We start from the raw sequence: 15,295 nt of genomic DNA on the forward strand, positions 1-15,295 counted from the left end.
GAGAATAGTTCAATCAAAAATGTTAGCAAGTTGATTATTGTGGAGACTGCTAAACTGACAGATGGGAAGAGACAGCAGAAGCCGCCCTCAGTGACACCAAATAAATCCTTGAAAGAAAAATAAGACCTCTTCTAAAGTCTATATATAGAACAACAGTCCAAAAAAGAAAGCCAGTGATTACCTTTAGTATTTATTAAAACACTTGTGAAACAGCAAAAAATCCAATAAAAAGTTTAGCAAATGCTCTGACTTGTAGTAGAGTAGTCCATAAAAAAACAGATACAATTTCTTTCTCTTATAGTAGAATACAATTCATAAAAAACAGACAAAGGTATTTCCTCTAGCGGCTCAGCCAAAAGCCTTTTCAGAGTATACCTCTTTGTTCTAACAGCATGCCTTATATCCCATATTCAATTAACACTAATTTAATTAGATCCACTTAATTTCAGTGCTAATTAAAGAAAACACTTCCAATGGCATTCTCTGTTTAACCCTGTGGGTGCTAAAGTATTGAACTTTAAAATTATAACTGATTCCATTTTCCATAACTTACTTTTTATATTTAAGCCATATTCTAATTTAACCTGTCATAAAACTGTTGCTTCTAAACTACTTGTATCACTATTATATACTTCTTTATAATGAAGGGCTACTGGATTTTCTTCTCTATTTTTTCTAATGTCCCTCAGATGTTCTTTTTGCCTGTTCCCAAATGTCCTAAAGTCTGGCATATTCCTTTTGCCATAGAATCATAATAGCAGTCGAGACCTAGTAAAGCAAATTGTTCCCCTTCCTTCTCTCAGAATTTAAACTGATTTGATCCTTTCAAATCACTCTAAGAAAGAAGCTTTCGTAGTAAGAGAGAGATCACAGTTCTCAACCCTAAACTTTCCATCATAAGAAGCAGATTTTTGCAAAGATCATAAGAACAACCTGAAGCAATATAGACAGTGTAAGAAGTCACCAAACAGAAATGGTTCTTGTATACTGCTATGCCTGGCTTGGCTTTCCATTAAGTTATAGCTAACAGTATGTGTAGAGTATGTATGGAGCTCTGGGAACACACAGGTAATATGGTGGTTCACTAACAGAGTGCATGATTATATCTGTGCATAATTACTCTGGAACACAATTAACTGTATGGCCTAAATCAGCCTGACTTATTCCTTTTGGATTACCAGTCACCCATCGTTGTTTTACAATTTCTAAGCAGAATAGAGTCTTGTTCACTGTCATCTTAATATATGCATGAGGGAGGATATGGAGACATTGAACTAAGAGAAATACATGATCATATGGCCTGCTTATTATGAATGTTTAGCACCAAGCAGTCTTCTTGAAGAACCCTGAATGGTACCTGAAACTATGTCCGACTGTCAGGGTTTCTAACAAAGACTGCCGAGTAGCAGAAGTGTGAGCCCTTTTCTAGCTCAGAAGACTAACTGTCCTCCTTTTACCTGTGAATGTGTTATAGCTTCATCATTTTCACATTCTGTGTGTCATAACCATGCTTTCTTATAATGTAATATAGACTAAGGTAAGTAGGGCTCTCCATCTCAGGATGTGGATAGCATTTAGTACAGAATGGTAACACTGTGTCATAGACTTGTATTTCTTACAAGAAGCTCATAATGATTTATTTCAAGAAAGCAAATGTTTTATTGGAGGGTACCTACTTAACCAAAAGGTCTTATTAGCTGGAGAACTGAGCTTATTAGTTAAGTCCATTTTTAATATTTGGTATGGTGCACGACTTGTAGATGCCTTGAGATTATGTACTTATCCAAAGGTTCATCTATTCTGAACAGCTGCTACACTCACTAACCATAGCTACTTTATGCACATATACATGGGATGGGTATTTCCTTTGAATTCTGGTATCCTTGCATTGTTCCCCTGTGAGAGTTTTCTTTTACTGATGTTTGTTCCTAGCCCTACAGAGGAGGCATGAAATTGACTCATGTAGGCTTGGGCAGTTACTCTACTGATACCATCATAGCAGAGGCAAGCAATATAGTTAGTACCCATATGAAAAGTCAGCACTTGTAACCTTGATAACGTGGAATGCCATGAGGCTAGGGACAGCTCATTCAAGACTACCTTTCAATCTAAAAAAGTGCAGGCTACTTTGTTGCTTGGTCTGTAGGGTGTCATCTTCAAAGTTGCCTGCATTTTTATTGTGGGAAAACACTTCAACCAGTTGTGTGCTAAGAATTCACAAGAAAGGGCAATAGTTTACAAAAATATTCTGAGAATCTTTGAAGACTGTTTTAGTAAATTTCATTCCACTCATGGTATTCCTCATCCCAACAAGTCTGTGGCTTTTTTGTCAATACTGGCCATCCCTTTGCTAGACAAAGCATCCAAAAAAGTTATGAATAAAAGCATTTCTTGGTATTGATATATTAACTAAGTGCAAGTCTGCTGGCCCTGATGGGCTACTAACTTTGTTTTTTAAATAACTCAATATAGTCTTGGCACCTAGGGTATAAGAACTTTATAACAGTGTCTGGTCCCAGGGAATTATCCCCAAATCTTGTAGAAGCATCAGCTGAGGAAGGAAGGCAAAACCTAAACAGATTACAGCAATTACTGAATAATTTTTCTGATGCCTTTGGAAGTCAAATAGCTTGTTAATATTGTTAACTTTGTTTCTGGAGAGGTTTTTACCCAATCCCATACATCATTTTCATAATTTGTTGTGCTATAAGTTAGCTCTTGAACATTTGTGGCAATGCAGCATCCACACTGAGTCCTTAAGTCACCTCTCTACAAGCATTTGAGTGTCATTTACCAGATAACCCACTGGTTGAGATTACCATCCCTCTTTTTAGCAAGAGAATTGAGTTCTATTGGCGGTGACATGAACACAGAGCTTCCATAGTTGCTTGCAGCGGTAGTAAGTTGACTTTGTAATGGTCCTACTTCTTTCTATGCTGGTGCCACATTTATAGGCCACTGTCTGTAATGAGTCAAGGTCAAGGAGTTCTTTTGCTCCAGGCCCTGGGGTTGTAACACTTCCCTAACCCACCTGTACACCAAGTCCAGCTGCCTTCTGAGAGATGGTCTTCAATGGGTCTACAAAAAGTAACCCACCTCCACCACCACATCACCCTGGCCCTCTCCTGCAAGAAAAGTGGGAGGGCAAAATTTTGTCAGTCCTCCCTTTGTGTCCACCAGCTACCCAGGTGCCTGAGCCACTAAATTAATGTGTATCACCTGAGTTATAGATACAGATTCATCCCTCTGCATCAACATTTTGTAGAATGTAGGGACAGTAGCTAATATTAGGCTTGGGGTAAATGCATGTTAGTTAGTTAAGTGCAGGTTGAAGCCCATAGTAGCCATGTATATGCACTTTTGCAAGGCTTTTGTGTTCACAGAATAGCAAGTTCTTTGGGACATCTTACCTCAGTTTGAGATATCAAGGCAGTTTCTACCCTGGTGCCAAATACTATACACTAATCCATTGGTCTAACTCAGCATTAATGGGCATATGTCTTGGCCTATTTCAGTGAAGCAAGGAGCGAAGCAAGGATGCCCTTTTGTTGGTGCTATTTAATGCCTAGAGAAATAAAGTGAATGGCTATGTAGTGACACAGTGTTCCCAAATCTTTTAACAGACAGCTGGTTCACTGATGATTGTGTGGTTTAGTTCAGGAAGCCAAAGAAAAGCTAAAGGTCATAAATGCCAAACTGGAGCAGTATGGATCCCTTTCTGTGTTGTAGATTAACTATATGAAGTCATACCTTTTCTTTCCTAAGAAAGCTGGTCAGAAGGAGGTTCTCCTCTTCCACAGCAACAGTACTCATTGGCTCTACAGGAAACCTATCTAGCTATTAGACGCAAATGGGGAAGGAGGAAAATGAATCAAATTGACTTAACTCCTTTTCTTAAGTTTAGTAAAAGGCAACTGAAAATAATAATAGCTGAATAGTTCTCAGGTTCCTATTTTTAACCAAAATCAGAGCTATTAATTAAGATGAGCATCTGGAACATTTCTCCTGGGCCTACACTGAAAATGGGCTCTGTCCCACTTGAACTTTCCTGGTAAACAAATGCTAAATAAATGATGATCTTACCCAAGTTTATCTTCTTTTGATAGGAACCTTCCCCCATATTCTCCTTTTCTCTCCTATAAAAGTCTTGCAAAATAAGATTTTACATTTTACTTGAAATTGAAGGAAACTAATGGCATCTCATTTAAAGATTATGTTGGAGGCTTACTGGTAATTGACCTTTCAAATATGCCTATCTGTGTATTTGAGCCCATTGATTAAATTAAGGCAATCAAACAGTTACATATGGCTGGTTGTAGCACTACTGGTGCAATTTAGGATATTTGAGGACATTTGGAGGAATGGGGTTGGGGTCGAGGGTGGAGAGTTAAACTGTCCTATTTTGAGGGGGTATGAGAGTTAACTGGAGACATTATTAGCTTTTAAAAGTCCTTGAGGATGGATAAATTACTTATGCTGCTGCTGTTAGATATAACAGTAGAAAATAAAATGTGTTCGTTATAACCTTCTAAGAGTGTTTAGGCTGTACAAATATGGCTTGAAATTTTAAGTGCAAAAATGTGGATTTTGCTGTCATTAGTAACTTGCAGACATGATGGGGGTTTTGGAATGTTTCATAGTCCTCTGTGGAGTGAAAAGACTTCCATTGCCTCCATGTGTGGTCCCTATCTGAAAATTATTTACTTTTAAAGTTAGTGTCAAGAAATGGACATTTTTTAAAGTACCACTTTATGATAGGTTAGTGTTATCCAGTGTGGTCTTGATGAGGGTACTAAATATTTGCAAAGCTGTGGTTGGGTCATCTGACTGATATAGAGACCAGTCTATTCTGCTTATGTGACAAAGGACTTACTCTCCTTTATTATCTGTTATAGGTCAGGTTTCAGTTATAGTGGGGGATATGGGGACCACTGACTGTTAAGATTCCTTGGAGAGGTAGGTGGTCACTGAGGATGTTATAGAACCAGGATTATGTATGCAACACTCAGACCTTCCTAGGAAAGTCTGATTTGGTGGTAATATTTGTAGCTGAGAGGGAGGTTGGTATAATGGCTAAGGTGTTTACCTTACAGACACAAGGTGCAGGTATTGATTCTCACATGGGATAATTGGATAGGCTTAAAATGGCCCACATGGGCAGTTATCCTAGTACTAATCTATAAACCTATCTATAGACCCATAATCTATTTGAGACTCTGTATGGAAAAGGAAAGGAACAATAACACATAAGGGAAGCAAGCCTTGTCATCCTTCTAACTGGAAGCAGGAACAGTGCACTATTTAGATCATTATACTGAGCACTAGCAACCCATCAGCTATCACCATTTGGTAAGAATATCAGTGACTGGGAAATGTGGTTTGGATGTGCCTGAACAAATGATGTTTGGAAGGAGATGCTTCCAAGCTGACTTGTCCATAACAGAATGTCTCTACTTGCCTTCACTAGGTTCATATTACTGCACCAGTAGCAATTGACACCTGCTAACTTATTTAGGGTAGCTGTGTTGTAGAATGACTGGTGATGAAGGTGCCAAAACCTAATGTTAAGCTATGAACATTTTGTGTGGAAGTGCCTTCAGACTTGGTGCACATGGTTAAAAGGAATGGAGACCCTGGAATGGGCAACTCGACTTGGCAGATTAGTGGTGTTTAGTATATTTATGGAATGCAGTCAGGTCTCTAATAATGTTCACTATGGAATTTGGCAGATTTGAATTATCAATCCGGCCATTATTTTGGGGTTCTGGGAATCTCTGCCTCTTGACATTTCTTCTGAGGAATAGTTATATAAATTCAGACAGGAGAAGGTGGACAAGGGTTTATTTATTGACTGATTCATTAACTTTGTAATGGTCCTACTTCTTTCTATGCTGGTGCCACATTTATAGGCCACTGTCTGTAATGAGTCAAGGTCAAGGAGTTCTTTTGCTCCAGGCCCTGGGGTTGTAACACTTCCCTAACCCACCTGTACACCAAGTCCAGCTGCCTTCTGAGAGATGGTCTTCAATGGGTCTACAAAAAGTAACCCACCTCCACCACCACATCACCCTGGCCCTCTCCTGCAAGAAAAGTGGGAGGGCAAAATTTTGTCAGTCCTCCCTTTGTGTCCACCAGCTACCCAGGTGCCTGAGCCACTAAATTAATGTGTATCACCTGAGTTATAGATACAGATTCATCCCTCTGCATCAACATTTTGTAGAATGTAGGGACAGTAGCTAATATTAGGCTTGGGGTAAATGCATGTTAGTTAGTTAAGTGCAGGTTGAAGCCCATAGTAGCCATGTATATGCACTTTTGCAAGGCTTTTGTGTTCACAGAATAGCAAGTTCTTTGGGACATCTTACCTCAGTTTGAGATATCAAGGCAGTTTCTACCCTGGTGCCAAATACTATACACTAATCCATTGGTCTAACTCAGCATTAATGGGCATATGTCTTGGCCTATTTCAGTGAAGCAAGGAGCGAAGCAAGGATGCCCTTTTGTTGGTGCTATTTAATGCCTAGAGAAATAAAGTGAATGGCTATGTAGTGACACAGTGTTCCCAAATCTTTTAACAGACAGCTGGTTCACTGATGATTGTGTGGTTTAGTTCAGGAAGCCAAAGAAAAAGCTAAAGGTCATAAATGCCAAACTGGAGCAGTATGGATCCCTTTCTGTGTTGTAGATTAACTATATGAAGTCATACCTTTTCTTTCCTAAGAAAGCTGGTCAGAAGGAGGTTCTCCCTCTTCCACAGCAACAGTACTCATTGGCTCTACAGGAAACCTATCTAGCTATTAGACGCAAATGGGGAAGGAGGAAAATGAATCAAATTGACTTAACTCCTTTTCTTAAGTTTAGTAAAAGGCAACTGAAAATAATAATAGCTGAATAGTTCTCAGGTTCCTATTTTTAACCAAAATCAGAGCTATTAATTAAGATGAGCATCTGGAACATTTCTCCCTGGGCCTACACTGAAAATGGGCTCTGTCCCACTTGAACTTTCCTGGTAAACAAATGCTAAATAAATGATGATCTTACCCAAGTTTATCTTCTTTTGATAGGAACCTTCCCCCATATTCTCCTTTTCTCTCCTATAAAAGTCTTGCAAAATAAGATTTTACATTTTACTTGAAATTGAAGGAAACTAATGGCATCTCATTTAAAGATTATGTTGGAGGCTTACTGGTAATTGACCTTTCAAATATGCCTATCTGTGTATTTGAGCCCATTGATTAAATTAAGGCAATCAAACAGTTACATATGGCTGGTTGTAGCACTACTGGTGCAATTTAGGATATTTGATTTTTGCAGAGATAAGATGGTAAGACATCCAGGAGGTATGGAAGACAAGATTATAGCAAGTTGTCTGGATTTCCTTTGGATTTGTTCACTGAGATATGATTTCAACTTCTCTTAATGATGTAATAGGAAATAAATATTTATGGTGGCAGAACTTGATTCAAGCACAGATGACTTGTTGGAGATATTTTTATTTATTCTTTACTGACCGTTTGGGTGTGCTGGTCCTTGGACCCTTTTCAGCCATGATCCAGGTGCAGAAAGAACAAATGTTTGAGGAAAACAGTCAAATATAATATTTCAAAGATTAAACAAGTAAACAAAATTTAGTTATACAACTTTTGCATAGGCTAAAAATCTTCTGTTCTTCCACAATCTAAATCCATTTAAAGTACAAAGGATCCATGTAAATGCAGTAATACCTGCACAGAAAAGTTCCTACGGGAAAGAAATTAGAGTCAGGAGATGAAAGAGAAGTATGGCCTGAGAAGTGAAGAGAAAGTAGAAGGTTATGAAAGATGCAGGTAAAGCAGAGGAAGGGTTAGAGATTCATGGAGTGAATGCAGTCATTAATTGATTGGATCAGAAGATGTTAATGTACTACGACTACTGCAAGAAGAGGAATAAGTAACATTTATATATTTACAATACAAGGAAGTCCCTCTGTTATGTGAAAACAATTTATAGGACTTATGGCTTATATATTAATATAGGGACAAGATGAAAGAGTACAACTAGGATGTGGAGATTATCTTTTATCTATAAAGCAGGTACACTTGTATGTGTCTTTTAGTCTACTCTTTGAGCTTTCCTGAAACAAGTACTCGGTAAGTTGCTGGAATTGTGATGGAAGATGATTCCAATTAACAAGGGCTATTTTACTGAAGGACATTTCACCTGTGGCAAGACCAAAAGGGGACAGACTAGAATTAAAGTGTTATTGTCATGGCATCTGAGAGAATAGGGTAAGGATTTTTATTTGGAGTCTTCTTTTTAGAGATGGGCAGAAAGAGCTGTTTCATATAAGTATGGGCAAATTGAATGAGTGTGGAATGCACTGTGAGTGGAAGCCAGCTTGCCTTTTGCAGGGTGAGACAGGGACTTTCATGTTAAGATGAAAGACATATGATTTTAAACATGGCATTAATTGCTGTTTGCATTTTACAAGTGTCATACATAAAGTGCAGGGTATCAATTGGTAAGAAATACTCTCACGTTGGGATAATATGTTCTTTGCAAGAGCTTTTTCTGGCTTTTTTGATGACATGGTTTGAAATGGAGTAGGAGGATTTCAATTGGCTAATAACGTTTATAATCACAGTGTTGATGTGGTTTCTATAAGGTAGTGTTTTTCAAGTATTAACCCATGGTACTTAATACTGTTTGACCATGCTTGTTGGTTCCTCGGGCAAATGATCAAATTGGGAGGGGGCAGCAGTTTTATGTTTCTGCTGTGAGTCAAACAGCATTGTGCCAGTTTTATTAAGAGTAAGTTTATTTTTATTTTGGGTAAGCCAAGTAAGGATGGATGTGAAGGCCTTCTGCAGGGCAGAGTGGACTGAAGAGGTGTATGGTCCATTTCTGTACAAGATGACGTCATCTACATAAAGTGTTAATTCCTTGAAGGGATAAAAGTGGATATGTCTAAGGGAAGAATAAGATAGGCCCAAAAAACGTGCTTTAAAGAACTCCAGCAGACCAAGAAACAAAATCAGTTTGTACAGCAATGGCTTTGACTATAAAGAGGAAAACTTAAGAATGGATGAAATAAAAAAGTGTTTGAACTAGGCTGATAACTTACCTGTGGTGATTGAGAGACTGAATATGTGAACAAGAAGTTTGGAAGGTTGTTTAGCACATATTTTTAGGAATGCTGGGTGTATACTGCTAGGATTCGGGCTGTATTTAGTGGTGAGTTTTTCAAGAATTTTTCTAATAAATTTTGATGAGACTTTTCTAAAAAGGAGGGAGTCCAGCTGGAGGAATGGGGTTGGGGTCGAGGGTGGAGAGTTAAACTGTCCTATTTTGAGGGGGTATGAGAGTTAACTGGAGACATTATTAGCTTTTAAAAGTCCTTGAGGATGGATAAATTACTTATGCTGCTGCTGTTAGATATAACAGTAGAAAATAAAATGTGTTCGTTATAACCTTCTAAGAGTGTTTAGGCTGTACAAATATGGCTTGAAATTTTAAGTGCAAAAATGTGGATTTTGCTGTCATTAGTAACTTGCAGACATGATGGGGGTTTTGGAATGTTTCATAGTCCTCTGTGGAGTGAAAAGACTTCCATTGCCTCCATGTGTGGTCCCTATCTGAAAATTATTTACTTTTAAAGTTAGTGTCAAGAAATGGACATTTTTTAAAGTACCACTTTATGATAGGTTAGTGTTATCCAGTGTGGTCTTGATGAGGGTACTAAATATTTGCAAAGCTGTGGTTGGGTCATCTGACTGATATAGAGACCAGTCTATTCTGCTTATGTGACAAAGGACTTACTCTCCTTTATTATCTGTTATAGGTCAGGTTTCAGTTATAGTGGGGGATATGGGGACCACTGACTGTTAAGATTCCTTGGAGAGGTAGGTGGTCACTGAGGATGTTATAGAACCAGGATTATGTATGCAACACTCAGACCTTCCTAGGAAAGTCTGATTTGGTGGTAATATTTGTAGCTGAGAGGGAGGTTGGTATAATGGCTAAGGTGTTTACCTTACAGACACAAGGTGCAGGTATTGATTCTCACATGGGATAATTGGATAGGCTTAAAATGGCCCACATGGGCAGTTATCCTAGTACTAATCTATAAACCTATCTATAGACCCATAATCTATTTGAGACTCTGTATGGAAAAGGAAAGGAACAATAACACATAAGGGAAGCAAGCCTTGTCATCCTTCTAACTGGAAGCAGGAACAGTGCACTATTTAGATCATTATACTGAGCACTAGCAACCCATCAGCTATCACCATTTGGTAAGAATATCAGTGACTGGGAAATGTGGTTTGGATGTGCCTGAACAAATGATGTTTGGAAGGAGATGCTTCCAAGCTGACTTGTCCATAACAGAATGTCTCTACTTGCCTTCACTAGGTTCATATTACTGCACCAGTAGCAATTGACACCTGCTAACTTATTTAGGGTAGCTGTGTTGTAGAATGACTGGTGATGAAGGTGCCAAAACCTAATGTTAAGCTATGAACATTTTGTGTGGAAGTGCCTTCAGACTTGGTGCACATGGTTAAAAGGAATGGAGACCCTGGAATGGGCAACTCGACTTGGCAGATTAGTGGTGTTTAGTATATTTATGGAATGCAGTCAGGTCTCTAATAATGTTCACTATGGAATTTGGCAGATTTGAATTATCAATCCGGCCATTATTTTGGGGTTCTGGGAATCTCTGCCTCTTGACATTTCTTCTGAGGAATAGTTATATAAATTCAGACAGGAGAAGGTGGACAAGGGTTTATTTATTGACTGATTCATTAATTGTGTTTTGTTTATCAGGAAAGTCCAATGGGCACAATTCCCATTTTCAGTGAAGGCCCAGGGAGAAAAGCTCTACATAAAATACATTTTTATAATGAACAACAGTAAAAAAAGTAAACATTTTAAACATTACTTTGTAGGTGATATTGAGACATAAATAGTAAATATGTTTATCATTTACTATAGAACTGATATTGTACATAAGCCAATGCACGTTAACACGTAATAGCTAGAGATACTAGAGTAATGATAATGCACACAGGTCCAGTACGTATACTGACATAAATGAACCTGGATGTCACTAGAGCTGGAACAGAAAACAGTGAACGAGGTGGAAGGGTTTAAGCAAAAATAATCAAGAAAAAACATAAGAAGAAAAAGTTCTGATATTGAAGAGGTTGAGATAACGTAGATTGGTAAGGAGATGAGGTGGGTACGAAGGAGAGGATTAAGGATACAGGGCAGGTGGGTTAGTGGAGCAGTAGTGGGGTGAAAGAAGGAGAAAAAAAGTAAAACAGATAAGAAAGGTGAGATAGGGTGATTAATAATTGGAGACAGCAATCTGGCAATCATCAATAACATTAAGAAAATGTTTGTAAGCTTCTGTCCATTCTATTTGACATTCTCCTTCTGTGGATATTAGAACGTTTGCAAGGTGACAGATGTTTTAATTAAGAATATCTAGATGTGAAAAGTCTTTCTAAATGTGTAACATAGTCTTTAGAATTATTAGCTCTTTTGTTTTGTTTTTGTATTACACCATTGAAGTGCTGTTCAAAAATAGGGTATATAAAAGATGGAAAGGATTGGGGGGATGGCAAGGGTGCAGTACTAGGAGGCCAGCAGAAGGTCAAGCAAGCAAGATGGTGAGAACAGCAAAGATGCAAGTTAAATGGGAGTTGGCAGAAGGGATCAGAAAATAGAACAAAGGTTTCTTAGGTGTGTGTGTGTGTGTATCTGTATAGATAGATAGATAGATACGTATACAGACATACATATATATATATATATATATATATATATATATATATATATATATATATCCACACACACACACACACACACACACACACACACACACACACACACACACACACACACACACACACACACACACACATACACACATCAGTATCTCAAGACCAGAATGCCGAAAGGAAAGAAAAATAAAAATGGAAAATGCTGGCATTCAAAATATTGAGAGAAAAAAACAACACAGAGTAAGCGCTAACCCTCCCCAACATAAGAAGAAAAAACAAACTCAAAACACAAACTACCATATGTTTAAGCAGCAGTTTAAACTGAAGCTTGCTAAAACTGTTGAGCTGTTAACAGCAGCTGAAACACTCTTGATACAAACAGCAGTTAGAGTGGAAATTTGCTGGCTCTTACAAGAACTATTGGGCTGGTAAGAACAGCTGAAGAACAGCAAACTAAGAAAAACAGACCGCAGAATTACTGCATAGTTGGCAAACTCAGATTCGAAAATATGCACTTAGGCATTCTGCTCTTGAGATACCGAAATTCAATATTTTAGTATTTCGAGATTCAGAAGTGGATCTATGTGTATGTATGTATGTATATGTGTGTGTGTATATATATATATATATATATATATATATATATATATATATATATGTATACACACACACACACACACACACACACACACACACACACACACATATAGCCGAAAAGAGGAAGGAAAGGGCACACCTACACAGAGAGCGAGAAGGGAGGGTGGGAACTTGCTGCTGACAGAGAGAGACTAAAGCATAAAAACCATGTAGTCTAGGTAACAATACATGCAGAAAAAATGTTTGGGAGGAGGAACGAGATTTAAGAGAAGGCAGGAATTAAATAATTTATGTAATGTTGCTTGGATTATATAACAATATATGTGATGTATAATGTTTGTAAATGTGAACTTGTTAATATGGTTTGATTACTTTTACATATATGTAAGTTTGCTTATGGCTCAGATAAATAAAATTGTTTAAAAAAACATGTAGTCTACCTCCCAGAGCACTCAGAAATCTGGTCAGTATGATGGCAGATCTCCCCAACAAAAATCTCCAACAGATCACTGACCAGTGTAGAAGTGCTTGAGGATTAGAGGGCAGCAGGGATGGAATCTTTGTACAAGAAAGGAGCAAGAAAAATCTGAAGAACTCCAAGCTATAAGCTTAACATCAATAACAAGGAAAGTCATGGAATAATCCTAATAAAAGGATGGTTGTTTTACAAGGGGACTACAACCTCCAGGACAGCAACCAGCATGAGTTCATGGCCAAAAGGACCTCTCAGTTAAATCTGATCCACTTTTATGACTGGGTTACAGTTGAAGTCGATAGAGAAATATGAATAGACATAACCAACCTGGACTTTACCAAGACGTCTAGCACAATCCCATAAAGACAGCTGATATGAAGACTGGAAAGGTGAGGTTAGGACCAAGACTGAGGAACTGAACTACCTCATCTTTGAATGGCATAACACAGATAGCTGTGGTGGAAAGGATGACATCACAAATAAGCTACGTGACTAGTGGAACTGGATGGTGGTGTGTGTGTGTGTGTGTGTGTGTGTGTGTGTGTATGTGTATGTGTGTGTGTGTGTGTGTGTGTGTGTGTGTGTGTGTGTATGTGTGTGTGTGTGTGTGTGTGTGTGTGTGTGTGTGTGTGTGTGTGTGTGTGTGTGTGTGTGTGTGTGTGTATGTGTACCCATGCACAATTTTGGCTTCTTCTTAGCTCCTGGATCTGTGAAATCTCAGAAATCAGTTGCTCAATCACGTCATAGTGAAACAATTTATTGCCCAGCACCACTGTGTGCTGTTTTGGGACTTTCCTCCTTCCCCAATTTTGTGTGACAATTGGGTCATTATGTACAAGTTTGTGGGATGTGAGGGCATGTCTCCTATTTGGGAGGTGGAGAAAACCTTGCAACCTACAAAAAGCACCTATCTGAAGTTCTCTCTTAAGTTGCACATAATGGACAACTTTTAAGACTCTAGGGGTGAGCACTTAGGGTGCAAGAGATCATGTTATAATTTATTTATTTATTTTATTTTACATTTGTTAACCGGGAAAGTCCGACTGGATACCTATCCATTTTCAGCGGAGGCCTGGGGAGAAAAACTCCACATTGAAATTAATTTACATTACAAATTGTAGTTACAAAGAAGTCTATAAACATTTAACAACATCAGTGACAGGTTACAGTCAAAATTGTGGTTACATAAAAGTTTGAAAACATTTAATAACATCAGTGACAGGTAATAGTCAAGGTTACATGTAGATACAAATAATCATTTAGACAAAAACTGTCATTGTTGGTAGATGGATTAGGTATACAGAAATAACACTTACATGTCTGAGCAGTGTGTAATACAGAGAATGATTTTCAGATAGAAGGTAAGGATGATAGTTAATTGAATGGTGGTAGGTAAGAAGGAAGTAATTTAGTGTGGGCAGAAAGGTAAGTTCTCTTCCTGATGATGGGATAAAAGAGATGTAATGGTCGAGGGAATTTTGTGTTATGAGGATGGGGAGAGAAGATATAAGGGTGTAGACCTCTGTGAGCTACGTTTGGGTTACCTTTGTCCTGGTATTAAATAGGTTAGTCAGGGTATAGACCTGGTCATGGCTGAGTTAATTTTGCTTATTCTGATTTGTGATTGGGTTAGTCAGGGTTTAGACACGGGCAGAGCCAGTCACTGTTCATGTACATTTTTAGGGATGTTTTGAATTGGGGAAGGAGCATGTGGTGGTTAGTTCAGCTGGAAGTGAGTTCCATTTTTTTGCAGCAGAGTTAGAAAACAATGAATCTCCAGCTGAGCTGTTGGCTTTGGTGGTTTGTACTAGCAGTTTGCTGGATGAATGGGGGGATGCTAGGTTGCTGTAGGGGGTAATAATATTAGTCAGAACGGGGGTACTGGTAGGTTGATTTAGGATTTTATGAATCATTATGAGTTGGTTATAATAAATCTGAATGGGTAGTTCAAGCCAACCTAATTTGTGAAGATTTTGACAGTGGTGAGTTCTGTAGGCTGAGCCTGTGGCAAATCTAGCTATATTGTTATAGCAGCTAGTGATTTTGTTAAGGTTTGATTTGGTTAGATTTGTGAGGATGGGTGAGGTATAGAGAAGGGTTGAAAGAAGATGCGTGGGAGCTATGGCGGTTCTGGCAGATGGGGTTAAGAATTGCTTAACCCTATACATGGAGCCTATTTTTTTGTTTACTGTTTTTATGGTTTTATCTACATGGGCATCGTACTTCAGGTTATTATCAATGATTACCCATAGTAGTTTAGTGCAAGGTTCGGGAGTGATTATGGTGCCATTGTTGGAAGAGACTGTAATTAATCGTAATGTTAGCTCATGGGAGGGGGAGAAAAGTAGTAGTTTGGTTTTGTTTGGGTTCAGTAGGAGATGACGATTATTGAGCCAGTTTTCTACTTTGTTGAAAGTGATTTGGGATAGTAATCTATGGGAGTGGGGGCAGTGCA

The sequence above is a fragment of the Protopterus annectens genome, chromosome 15.part0, assembly GCF_019279795.1.
Source record: "Protopterus annectens isolate FY-2018-M chromosome 15.part0, PAN1.0, whole genome shotgun sequence".
Lineage (NCBI taxonomy): Eukaryota > Metazoa > Chordata > Ceratodontiformes > Protopteridae > Protopterus > Protopterus annectens.